Genomic DNA, 14,078 nt, shown 5'->3' with positions numbered 1-14,078 from the left:
CTATGATTCTTTTTTCCCTGCGCATTGTATTCAACTATTCGAAGAATCTTAACAATGGCTTGATTGGAATACTTTGCGACATGAAATTCATTTGCCGAGATTTTCATAGACGATTCATTATGTTAAGGCTTAATGTTTTTCGCATTCCATGAACAAAATTGAAATGCAGAAAGAGATAGAATGAATGAATGAGACGTGTACGGTAAAACGAAATAAGCGATGCACTTAAATGTATCAATCCACTTTCTGTGGAAGATTGAGAGAGTTGGATGGAACAAATGGTGTGTCTTTTGTTTTGCCACAGTTTATATTCAGTTTAATTGAATTCGCGGTCACACAATCATGCTCGATCCTAATTTAATTTAAACGCTGTTGCATTCTAATTTTTGTCTTTCGATTCGCATGAAAAACTTACTGCCCTCAAAACATCAGCATCATTTACTTTGTTGTTTTCTAATTATTTCGCACTCATAAATTTCAGTGAATGACATTCGAATTGAAAATGGAAAGAGAGGAAAAAAACAACAACAGCAACGACGGCAACGACGACGATGAGGGAAAATGACGCATTTCTGCCTTTCAAACACGGTTCACAGCCCAAATTAATCCGTTTGTCTATGGATTCATTATGAGAATTTCCAGTGAAAAACTGCCAAGAAAAATGTGCGAGCAAATGCATTTGCAATGGAAATAATCAGCAGCCAGCACAATGTTGATGAAAAGAAGCAAAATAAGCAATAGAATTCTCTGTTTTCGTTGATACATCCGAGTACGCACACGTTAAGTAGGTTTTGGTAACAATTAAAACATATCAATGGAAATTAATTGCCATTCTCAGCTTGAATTCCGATCACAAAGGCAGAAACTGCCGTCTATTTCTCTCTCTCTCTCTCTCTCTCTCAATCTCTCTCGCCACAATCATTGTTTAATAATTCGCTGACATCAATTAACACTGGATTTGGATTTTCTTTTGGGAATCTGGAAGAAATACGGATCCCTTAAATAGGCACCATCATCAGAATGCTAACAATGAATGCTTTAACTTGAAAAATGCGTGCATTGTTTCAAATTGGATTTGTTTTCTTCTTCTTCTTCCACTCAAGTCGATTCTTTAGAGAAGGAGTTAAAGAGTTTATGACAAAACCTGCTGACCAAATGACTGTCGATGCAAAAGTCCATTAACTCACTTGAACAGTTCGAAAAAAATTGTTCGCTTTGAAGAAACAGAAGAAAGAAGGCACTTGAGGAGAAGGAAAAAGAAACATTTCCTTTCAAAGAAGCGCGCAGCGCACGCGAATGCAATCTGTTCTAAAAATAAACCACGCAAAATCGTGACCCATATTCTCATCGGTTTTGCATCATGGTGAGAGATCTGCCATTCATTGGTGGCATGACTTGCAATGGGATGCTGCTACGTCAGCGAAGGAATGAATCAAGCGGCACAGAGATGCAGAGAGAGATACAAAAAAGTTGATTACCAAATCGCGTCATGTTGTGCGGTACATCGAAGAAAGGCATTTTTTTGGCTTGTTATACAAAGTACGTTCCATTTGGGACTTCGGCTGTTTCATGGAAGAAAGCGAAATTTTATTTTATTTTATTTTTTCTTTTCGCTTGCAATGAGTGTAACGAGGTAAAGTTGAGTAAAAGCATAAAAATACCAATCCGCTTCACCACCATTAGCCCCTTAGCATTTCATTTATGATGTGAAATCGATACATCCGCCTGATGTCTACGACACCAAATGCTTTTTACACATGCAATGGAGATGCCCAAAAATTACACCAATAGGTTTTATGGTATATTTCGTATATGGCTGGCAAGTGCTAAACTTGTCCGAAAAAAATTTTAGCTCAAAAAATTTGAATTCGTCGTGCAACATAAAAATTTCGCTAATTTCGCCCTGTGATCGGTCTTGATCGCGGCAAGTTCAACCATTTCGTTGAGAACATTCGTTGAAAGAAAGAAAGGAAAAATGTATATTATGATTTCTCTGTTCATTTTGTGCCATCGGTTTCATACATATTTGATGAACGGATTGGCCATTGGCAGCGCGATTCATGGGTAATAAAGATAATGATTTACTATGTTATGAACACCGTACACGGTGTTGAACGTCGAAATATTGGGCAAAAGACATGCCAAACGAAACGAATGGGGAGAAAAATGAACTACAAGAAATGAAGAAAATAAACACGACAAATCCGTTCCGTACTTGCCACACTGAGTCTGATCAAACGGCACATGAATCTGTGCACGAGAAGAGAAAGTTTTACTTTGGTGTACTGCACTGGTACACTGTTCGTTGGAGTACATGTGGTGTTGTGCGTGGTGACTGGCAATGCGATTTGCCGTCCGTAAAAGTGACCTAGCCAGTGTCGGCAATTCTGCCTTCTACCTTCTGCCAAAAACGAAATCAAAGAAAAATCAACAACAACACGATGAAGAAAGAAAAACGTGCAAACGCTTCAATTCAATTCGTTGGATCACAGATCAAGTACGCTCGGTATTCACGACCCGTAAAAAACAAACAGACTAGCGCCGAAATGAACGTAAGAATTTTAAGTGGTCTTTCGGATTTACTTTTTTTTTATTTGCACACATTCTCGCTGTATTCACTCGATTCTCCTCTTTTTTGCTCCATCCATTCATTCTACGTTTAGCATTGTGATACGGTATAATTTCATTTATTTACTTTAATTAACCTGCAAACTGAAAACAACGGCTGATATTGAACTTGAAACGTCTTGAGCGATGTGTCACCGCAGGCAAATCAATGTCGTTTCGCTGTAATTTCTCAATAAAGCAAAACTCTACGTTTGATCGGTAATGCCGTAATTGGTTGTTGCTTTTGGGTGGATAAACGTTTTTGGGCAAAATTCAACAAACAAAAACAATTTCATCAGATTCTTCACGTGAGCGCGCAATGAAAAGCGATTATTTTACATTTGGAAGAAAATTATTTGATGTATCATTTTCCCGGTAATTTCTGTAATGCTTCCCAAATTTCCAATTATCGAATGGAAAAATAGTCGAAATATCGCTGCTGAGTTTTCGAATGGTTTTTGCACGATGTTGTCAAATCAAAAAATTTCTTTCCAGCAACTGAGCAAAGAAATTGCTTTGCTAACCGATGTTTTGTTTTTTTTTCTCTTCCCAATCATCTCTTACTAACTGAGTTGAAAGATACATATCAGCGAGCAATTCAACAACTTGCATGCGCCCAATCTATTGCTGAATTAATGGTATTTATTTTCGTACAAATCATAGACGGTTATCTCATTCACGGATCTAAATGGCAATGAAATTTTCTCATTTTTAATTTGAATGAAGTCATTTGTTTGGAATTTATTTTGATTCGAATTTCACTGTTTGCATTTTTGAGCAAATGATTTTTTTTCGGCGTACGGTATCAAAGATGCGATGTGTGATTAAAAATGGATGCTTAGGCTCAAAATATCGGCCAATTTAACAAAATCTCCGATTTTCATCAAATGAATTGGCATGTGAAAGGATTGGAACATTTTTCACTCTCTTTCTGCATGTGTGCGGAGCCAATCAAAATGCAACTGTACCAAAAAGGCATCCGAAAAGAGAAAGGAGCACACACAAATGAATGAGACTGAAAGAATCGATCACAATGCGGCATGATCACACACGGCCATTCAAATTGTTCACATATTATTCTTAAATGCGTACTTCAAGTGTCTGTGGGGCGCGCGAAGTGAAAAAAAATACCAGATTAGACGGTGAAAATTGGCATAAGCACAGGAAAAATGCGCTATTATTTGCAATCGATTCTCCGAAAACCAACAAAATACATAGTTTCCATTGCAATCGTAATGATATTCAATTTTCAAACAAATGTACTCATTTCATTTTCCTCACTTCATACTGTTTGCTCTAATTTGGCACTCACACTGCCCGTAATTGCCTTCGTAATGAATATCTCTATCTCTGACAAAGATCTCTGCTGCTTGAGGTTCAATGTTATGGAGCATTACCAGGTGATTATTTCTCAATTTCTGCCTGGATTTCGATCGTTAACGCTGAGAATCGGTTCATTACGACCACCAAATGTGCCGTATGTGTGTTTGTAATGTGTATCAATGACGTGTGTGCGCCCGCGTTTTTCTTTCTCTTTTTTCGTTGCTGCTTCGCTTTTTCATTCGTATGGCTCTGGTGTTACACTTCTTTTTTTTCGCGCCGCTTTACGAAATTCAGCATGTAAATCATCCATTAAGTCGATCACATATTTTGAAAGAAAAAAAACGAAATGAAATGGAAACGCGCACCTCTCACATTTCCAAGTGCACTTGATGTCATGAACACGCGACTCATAAATAAAAATGCCGAAAATAATCAGCGTTTTGTTGATTGTCGTCGATTTTATTTACATTTCCGAGATTAATTGAAGCAGAAACGAACAAAACATAACAAAACGAGCTTAATGTGGAGCGCGCGAGCTCGCGCGCGCATGTGAACGGCTTTTCTTTGGAAACGAATGCGAGAGAGCTAAATAAAGGAATCCGTTAAAATCGACTGGTTCACCTACATTTTGCCTCTATTGATCGATACGATATTGTGTTCCATGCCATCGATAATGGAATTGTCATTTGGCTGAAGTGCGCTTGTGCTTCGAGTCGAAGCCTTCGACAAACATTTGCCAGAGACAATTTTTTTTCTCTCTAGTTTCTGTCGTGCAGCTTAATCAAATGCATAGAATTTTTATGGTGAAAAATTAGAGAGAGAGAGAGAGAGAAAAAAACAAGAAGAAGAAGTTAATGTTAAATCTGGTTTTTCCGCAACTGGTTGGCGCACATTGTAGTATCGAGCAACGGATTTTCAATCATTAACTTGTGGATTTATGGTCATTTTGCAACTTGTTTTGTATACTCGAATTGGAAAACAAGCCGCCACTTTACACGTGTTACTCTCTCAACATGAACAAGAGTACTTATTTTCTGTAAAAACCAGAAGCTATCGCAGCTTCAGTTCGTTTAGATTTGAACTGAATTTTCCTTTCATTTTTCTCTGTCGACAACTCAAGAAACAAACTTTCGGAAGTGGATTATTTAAATCATGTGCAAAGAAGAAGAAAAAACAGATTCCCGATGTACGGAATGGTTGGTATTCGGAATATTGTTGAGATGCTTGAAAGAGGTGTTCTTTGTTTCAGAATGTATAAAATAAGTGAGCGAGCGCACACTCGCAGATGTGAATATGCAAACGGTTCGATTACAAGCGAAAAAAGAGAAATCGCGTTGCCTGAATGTTGATGTGCTTGTTGCGGCAAATGCAAATAAGCATCGCAAAAGAGGCTGGCTGTGCAGAGTGAGAAGAAGAAAAACGAAGTGTAGAAAAAAAACACACAAAATGAAAAATGAAATGAAATCAACTGAACGGAGCTTGAATAAAAGGCAACGGTAAGAACAGCAGCAGTGGCAGCAGCAGCAGAAGCAGTCAAAGTAACGATGCACCATCAAGCTCCAACTGTTCAAATCCATCGAACAATAGACGTTATTGTTTGCTCCGCATACAATACCATTTATCAATTTATTTTCCAAATTACGTTTTCATACTTCATAAAGTTCATATAATCTGTGAAACAATAACGCGCAGAAAAAATGTGTGCAAGAATGGAGCAAACAAAAAGAGAGGTAATGAAAAGCAATAATAAAAGACAATTATTGTGCATTAAAGTGGCTTTGATATTTGCCTTCATTTTGAGCGGTATTTTTTTCTTCTTTTTCCTTCCAGCATCAGTTCTGTGATTTCTACGCTCTCTCAAGCCCAAAGCCGAAGCCAAAGTCAAATAATGAAAAATGAAAACAATAATAAAAAGTAGAAGTGCATAACTCGTCACTTTGCCAACGATTGAACGGAAATCAGAACAGGCGTCGGCAAAGAATTGCCAAACAAAATCCGCAAGCACGAAAATACTTTCACAAAATTGGCAATTTCATTCCGATTGGCACTGGATCGATTGATTCGACTCAACGAAGAAAGATGTTTCTTATGAAATTATTATCAATAGGTCGGCGGCCGGTATACGGTGAACAATTCCATTGAGCAAAGACCAACATTGGGTTTCCTTCACTGCAGAAACCGTGCGCTGCTCATTTGCACAGTGCCGTATAGTATTTTCGAAAAACCGAGTGACCTTCTTAAACTGGTTGGCTATGCAGTAACAACAAGTCACGATGGGCTAGACGACGCAACATGTCATTGGGACGGGAAGAAGAAATGCACATAGAAAAGGGGAAAACATAAATTAAGCACACAATTACACTACGAAAGCGTATGGTGAAGAATATGGTGTGCAATGCAAAGGGAAGAATTGCATTAAACGAAGTTCATAAGAACACACGATGCACGAGCTATTCCAAAAAGTGAATTGCGGCAAAATGATAAATACAATGCACTGGAACCGGTTTCGCTAGCGATTCATCAGATAAAAACAAAGGGCATTCTCTCTCTCTCTCTCTTTGTGTCCCATCGCGCAAACGCATCGCATTGCATCGCAATCGAACGAAAGTCGAATGCCAAACAGAGATCATTAACATAAGTATTTGAGTTCATTTTGTTTGCAGTATCTTCAACTGCCACTTCATTTAACTTTTGACGTTGCCGCGCGAATAAATGATGGATTGATGGGTTCACACATGTGATTGCATCTATCTTTGTACGGACTTTTCTATGCTCTCAGCATTGCAAACTGAAGAATATCAGCCACATTGCAGGAGAAAAAAGGTGCGCTGTATTGAGATAAATGTGAACACCATTGTGACCGGAAGCTAATTAATTGACACACTGACTTGCTTTCTTTGCAAGAGAACACAAGACACGACGAAAAAAAAGAACTAAACTGGTAAATGCGAAACAGAAGAGAAGTCCAATGTAGAATATCTACCGTGTATGTGTACAACGTGTATATGCGTAGCGAAAAAACCAAACCTGCATGTCATACCACAACAGTTTGCAATGCATCGACGAGCAGCAAACCGTATGCAGCGACAACGAAAACAACAACAGCAGCAACAGCTAAAGCAAATGGGAATAATTGATTGGAATCGGGGATAGGGATTTTTTTTTTGGTGATTTAAAATTTAATAAAAATCACACTGATGACACTCAACATATCGCTTGTTCTCTTTTTCGGTTGCACTTCTTCTTTTATCAGGAGAATCGGTGATTGTCGTTCATTAAAAAACCGTGTTGTGAACAAAGTATTTTCATTATCGGTGAAAATTAACGAAATTCATTGCCGACTCTCGGATCAAATATCACGATGACGTTTTACCGATTTAGTGCGACGTTCAAGAAGGCCAATGCCACCGAAAATAAAACAAAATTGATTTCTTCTTGCGTGAAATTTGCATTTAAATTTGTGGGCCAAGCAAGAGAGATAGGCAATACGCACGGTTCCGTTGTGCATGCACGTAAACAAACTGGACTCGGCATTATGTGCGAGCTGTTTTATGTTATCGATGCTTGTTTTATTTTTCTTCATCTTTAAATGAAATATGCCACTCACAACCAAGATCTGACGCGCATTGCAAATTTACATATTTTTCTTTCGTTACTGTTTGTGACCGCTTTTGATTCTTGTCTTCGATTTTCTTGCTGCTTCCAGCGTCGGTTCACTTCTGTTTGCGGTAAAATATGTTCGAATCGATGAGGTGTCTCTTCTTCGTTCATGGCACATGGAAAAAGCTTTCATTTATCAGCCCAACACTCTTTTCTTTCCCTTTCCACGGCGAATACAGAACGGGCTGCGGTGTTGAAATTCTTTTCATCTTCACCTCCGAGGTTCAAGTGAACCAAAGTCAGCCATGATGCTGATCAGCATAAATCAATGTCATAATTTTGATTCTTTCAATGATTGAGTTTTTTTTGGTTGATTTTAATTGTTGAAACCGTTTAGCTTTGTGGGTTTCGAGAATATTGAAAGTTCGATCAACGAATCAACACATTCGCCCCATTTAAATTCAAATGTGCTTTTATTTGAGCAGCCATAAATACTATAGCGATTCAAATTTCACAAATAATAAGAAAAAGTGCAATAAAACTCATTCACACCAATGTAAAACAGATGTATAAAATGAGCAGTGAAAAGTGGCTGGTGTGTACTGGCTCGCCATCAAAATAGAGAATGTGTTTATTGGTTGTCACAACTTGTTTGTTGCTGTAAATTAACTTTTTCAAGACTCGCTTCTTAACGACCGATGAGTTAAAGAAACGGAACAAGATCACTCACGAAAAAAAAGAAAGAAACACAAACTGGACAGCAGTAACAGCAGCAGCAGTGAGCTGCTCAACGAAAAACGCACGCAAATGGGAAATGCATTGAATTAGAGTGGAAAGATAACGGTGATCGACCAGAGCGCGCGCACACCAGATCATAGCATCAGATCGCCAATGGTGATTTTCGTTTACTGCTGATAGCTTAAATGTGTAGCATGATCATAAAAAGCGCTTCTGAGTCGCACACTGGACTCGTTCAGCAACAACGAAAAAAGAAAGATATGAATGAGCAATTGGAAAGATTGAACAAATTAATAATTTTACACGCCTAAAATGCGAGCAAGCCAGACAGAGAGAGGGAGAAGGAGAAAGAAAACGCACATTTCCATCAAAAGAATTTGACTATGAAAACGGTTTCGATAAAAAGAAGAAAAAGATCATATCGCATGGACACTGTTCTGCTGCACCATTGAGAGCGAGAAAGATTAAATGAGCTGTATGGGTTGTGCTGCTTTATGGTCAAATGATGGAACATAACAAAAGCATGCTAATCTGGTGAATTTCTCTTTTGCATATTTTTCACTCGCTAACGAAAGTTGAAGTCATGATAAACATCTGGGGAGAGAGAGAGAAAGATAGAGAAAGAGAAGCGTTTCTTTCAGCGGATTGATTGTGTTAACGTGCTAATGGAACCGACTGACAGAATCAAAAACAATCATTACATTTTTTGGTGAATAGTCACAAATTAGTTTCAAAACAAAAAAGCATTGAGACTTTGTTGTAAATTTGATTGGTGTTTTCACTCGATTATCATGAACAGAATTATCGATGAGTTTCGCCTTGAAATCCAATGATCATTCCCAAGCGTTTTTTTCTTTCTTCTACTTGTTTTTGTTTGACGCAAAATATTTTCAATAATGCAATTATGTTGCGCATGAAGTAAAAAACGCGTCGATCGTTTAAAAATGCATTAAGATATGGTGAAGAGAAACGACTGTGTAGGGAGAACAAAAATGCGCTTGAAAATGTTTAATTACTGGCTGCGATTATGGTAAAATTGTTCCGGATGATAGGGTATTTGTAACAGAGCTTTTTTGTGTGCGTTGGGCGAAGCGGAGAACGGAGCAGCGAAAGAAAAATGTATGATTCGGAGGCAACCCAATTGCTAAACGACACTCCGATTGAGCATCGGCTGAAGAAAAATGAGCAAATGGTGAAAATTAATATATTACAGCATATTGTTTCCGTATCAGCGATGACGTTCATTATATCTTTCGTGTTGATTTCATTCGATACACTTCTTCTCTGTGTGCATTCTGTGTGTGTGTGTGGAATCGAAGAGGAATGCTCTCAAACAGTATGCCACAAACAATATAATTAACGAGTGGAGATACGAAATTTCGCTGCCACGCAGACATTGAGACGCGACATACTACGCAATTTCCACATTTAGATTCAATAAACCTATATTCATCGTCTTCGTCGTCTACATCTGACACATATATTTTTAGAAACTGCGTTTCGATTTATTTGTTGTTGGTTTTCAAAATGTCAATGAAATCATTCTGTGAGGAATGTGAGGAAATTGTCACAAATCCGTTGTTAACGAATTCCAAATTCCATACTCGAAGTGTCTGAGTGTGTGCAAATTGGTGCAATTGTTATGATCCACCTCCGAACACCGCGTCAAAGCAGCCCAATGAAGAAAGTTAATAGCGTATGTAGGATGAAAAATGATTATGAAAATAAAAAATATGAAAAGATCGCACCTTAGTCGGCAAGAGAAAGTAAGAATAATAAATTTGTTTGCGCATTTCGTCGACATGTGCTATGGATACGTAGCTGACTTGGCCCAATGGAAGCGTCAATAACGGCTTTTTGTGTGAATGTGATCATTCGGGGCAGACAGAAAAAAAGAAATGGCAACAGAACTGACACAGTGTTCCGCACATGGAAATTCAATAGATTTCGAAACAATTGATATTCTTACGCAATCCTCGAAATTATGGAAAAACCACTGAAAATAATTCATGTTTTTTTTGCTCTGCAAATTCAAGCCTATTGTGAGTTAATTTAACAGTGATTACGCCATTTCGTCAACCAAGTTAGACGATGACAAAAATGTGTACAAAGAAATTCATTCAATGCAAATAGATTTAATTACTGTTGAGTACCGGGTGCGTTGTTTGCCTATGCCTATGCCTTACGATGATGTTTTGGTTTTTTTATGTGATTTTAAATGCGTTTTTGCACGATTCCATGACGCCTGCGATCAAAATTGTTTGATACAGTTTTGTTATGAAAGACAAAACAAAAGTAGAAATCCGTTCATGGATCGTTACTCGTCGCATCACAAAAACAAACATGATATGATTGAGTTGCGAAAAAAACAGACCAAACAACGACAAACGCAAAAAGGAAAATTTCCAGAAAAAAAAAATCAAATCGGATTTTTGTTCCATTTGCAACTGATCGTAGCTTGTACACACCATGAAAGCGCGGTATACATTTCGTACGGAGTGTGAGTTGTTTTTTACTACTTCTTCGTCTCCGTTGACTTGCTGTTGCTTTTCTTCTTTCACCATCACCATTCCGGATATGCTTTCGCTGTTTTCGTTGTGTACCCACTTCGTTCGCAAATTTAGACATCGAACATTGTAAAAGCGGACTGCTTCTTTTTCTTACTTTTTTTTCATTGCGAATTTGAATGATGGACAAAAGAAAAGCGTTTGAATAGAAAAACGTATGTGCTGAGAGGCGATTTCGTGCTTTAAGCAACGTGCTCGCCGATCAAACCATTTAATTTGCTTAATTTAACCAAAATATTTGCACAACATTAGACATGCACACAAAAAAGAATGTGACCGATTAAAAGAATTAGTCGTTTTTCTGGTCGTTGTTGTCGCTTTTTTACCGTTGCTCATGTGTAAACATTGTTTTATAGCCATTATAGCATGCGATTGATGCACGAAAGTTTCACATTTTCGAATTTAGAATAAATCAAATGTTTAACAATCGAAAAGAAATCGAAGACTCTATGGATTCTCTCTCGCTTATTGCCACCTCGACCAAACAAAACGAGCGACAAAGGTGTTGAGTTGATATATGTGAAAATCGAGCGAATGAACAAAAAAAGATGAATTTCACGATGGAGCGTAGCAGGTAGAATTATACTCTCAAAAAACGCTTGTTCACATTTTGGTGAACACTCAATTCTTTTCTTTTAATTATTACTATGTTAAGCGTTTGCTGTTTAATTTTGTCGGATTTATGTTTTAGCTGTTGTTTTATTAAATGCACACGCAAGCATTCTTTTTTCGTCTCTCTTTTGCAGCGAAACACGATTCGAAGCAGCCAGTCTCACGGTCTATATAATCGAAGTGTTGAAGAGTGAAAGAATACAATGAATTTGCGAACGAACCAATGGAGAAAAAAACACTCACTGAAATTCTATGGCACAGTTGTAGGGAAGCGCATGAACAAAAACACACACACACACACACACACCGTACAAATGCAGTCAGTGAATTATAACGGCTCCAGTTGTACTTGCCAGATTAACAAGAGTGCAAAGAAAATAATTGCTGCTTCATAACCAATTTTGTTTTTTTGTTTGTTTTTTTGGGAGGAAAATCGCAATTTTCACGTCGTGCATTGTTCCCATTTCAATGGTTGTTAGACTTCCTGCGCTTGTTTCCGTCATCGTTTAGAGATCAAAAGTCAAAAAATATTCGTCCAATTTTCGACACTTTTCCCCGCTCGAAATTAAAAATCGAACAAATTTGCATTGCGTGAATTTTCCACATGAAATCACGTAGCCGCAGATGCTGTAACATATTTTCTGTGCACCTCATCCGAGATGCGCACAAAAATGGAAATGCATTCTGTTCTGATTCAGTTAGCCAGTCATTGCACAATTTTGTTGCTCTGAAAAACTCCATCTGACAGCGAAAATTAACACACAATGTTTTCAAACTGTACTTAACGCGGATGCAAACACTTTAGCATCGAGTGTAAATGTGTGGTTTTTTCTCTCTTCTAAAAATTCAAGCGAATTTACGGTCGATGTTTCTATGGCTGTCTTCTCTCTCTCTCTGTGTGTACTGTGCAAGTTTCAGTATACCAGAAATGTAATCATCTTCAATCTTTAAATTATATGCAAGTATTTAACACATATGAGAATGAAACTAGAAACAGAAAATGCGTTTAAACGTTCTACTGCTGACAAGCTCTTCGAAACTAGCATTGAACAACTATTCAAACGGCATTGTTTGTTCCGAACGCGCGTAAACAGTATTGTGGAATAAAGATTGAAGTTGCAGAAATGCTCTACTTTGTCAGAAAAAAAATGATAAAAATAATAACACCAACACAAACGATCGTACGTTGAATGGAAACTAAAATGTGTTATTACCAGATCAACAACTAGGCAGCTGCAATTTGGCTACAGCGAAAAAAAAAAATCTGCATAAATGACTAGAAATAAGAAAAATGCCTCGAGCTGTGCTAAAAATGTACCTAAATTGTATGGAAAATATTACATTATACTGATGAAATGAATAGAGAGATCTGTTTTAGTCTTGAATTCTCGTAAATTCTTGCAGAATAGAAGAGAGAGAGCGCGAGCGCAATAGTAACGGTGCAAACGCAAATAATATGCATAAAATGATTCAATAAATGCTGAAATCTGTACAAATAAACCACAAATAATCCATACGTATTTGCATGGGGAAAATTGCAAACGAGCGAGTGTGAGAGAGAAAAATGAAAGGTTCCATTGTGCGACGATTGAGAACATAAAGGAAACCGAATGTGCAATTTCGATGCAGTCAAACAGCAAGTGTTTTGTCATAAGCGATCATTGTTTGATTTCCGCATATTCTCATTTCATTCGCTTTTCATCGTCACCACCGCCGCCGCCATCACTGCGGTGCTTCAATTGATGCGATGAAATTTATATTTTTTCTCTTGCACTCGTGTACATTCTGCACTTTTTCCCCGTGACACACATCTAACTGAATCGACCGAATTTTTCCGCCAAGCATGAAATGCCATTTGGCGGAAATCACTTTCAATCTTCCAAGCGTAAACCGCGCGTTTAATTAACAGAGAAAAATGCTGCTTTATGATTATGATGAAATCCCAACCATTCCGTTGAACCGTCAAAAAGCTGCGGGTGGTTTTCTCCGAGCCAATTTAACAAAAACCAATTTTTTTTTCCTTAATTGTCGACACAGCGCATAGCATATGCTCTGTCATGCGTTTTTCTCTCTCTCACACACACATACATATTTCGTGTTCGATATGTAAGCATATTTCGTCTATTACTTAAATTAACAATAAATGAAATAGAGATCATGAAAGACTTGCGACCGATTTTGCACGGATTGTTGTTTTTCCGTTTCTACTGTTTGGCTCAATTCCATATTCCAACTGGGGCCTTTTTAAATTGGACACCAGCGATAGAATGAAAAATATATATAAATGTGGGGATCTGTCGAGCACAAGCGCACACTCGAATGAAATTGCATTTTAACTAATCACGTACGTTGATGGTTCAACGATGCCGGTGTTCGTTTATATTTTTGTTTCATGTATTTTAAGCTGGAAAATCGGCAGTATGCACAAATCCACGCGACTCACTTTGGAGCTGTGTGGCGTTGTTTCTATATTTATGTTGCAACGATTGAACACACATTCGGAAATGAGTGAATCGAAAATTGTGTTATCCGCTATATTGGTTGGTGCTTGTTCTAGGTGCCTGTATAACTGGTATTAACGACGTACGCAGCACAGATAGAGGAAAAAAGTAGGAAAAAACAAACGGCGAA

General features: G+C 37.8%; 2 protein-coding genes across 3 annotated transcripts in view; one reads left to right on the top strand and one right to left on the bottom strand.

Moving 5' to 3' along the window:
- Window positions 1–14,078, top strand: part of LOC129575250 (protein canopy 4) — a 381,491-nt gene that overhangs the window by 353,259 nt on the left and 14,154 nt on the right. The gene's annotated exons all lie outside the window — the stretch shown is intronic.
- LOC129574295 (cuticlin-4) overlaps window positions 1–14,078 on the bottom strand; it is a 33,641-nt gene that overhangs the window by 18,174 nt on the left and 1,389 nt on the right. The window lies entirely within an intron of this gene.

This window comes from Sitodiplosis mosellana, unplaced genomic scaffold (assembly GCF_009176505.1).
Source record: "Sitodiplosis mosellana isolate CC-2019 unplaced genomic scaffold, AAFC_SMos_1.0 Smas_scaffold_1, whole genome shotgun sequence".
Lineage (NCBI taxonomy): Eukaryota > Metazoa > Arthropoda > Insecta > Diptera > Cecidomyiidae > Sitodiplosis > Sitodiplosis mosellana.
The sequence above is the reverse complement of the archived record's forward strand: the minus strand, read 5'-3'. Positions and strand labels throughout refer to the sequence as shown.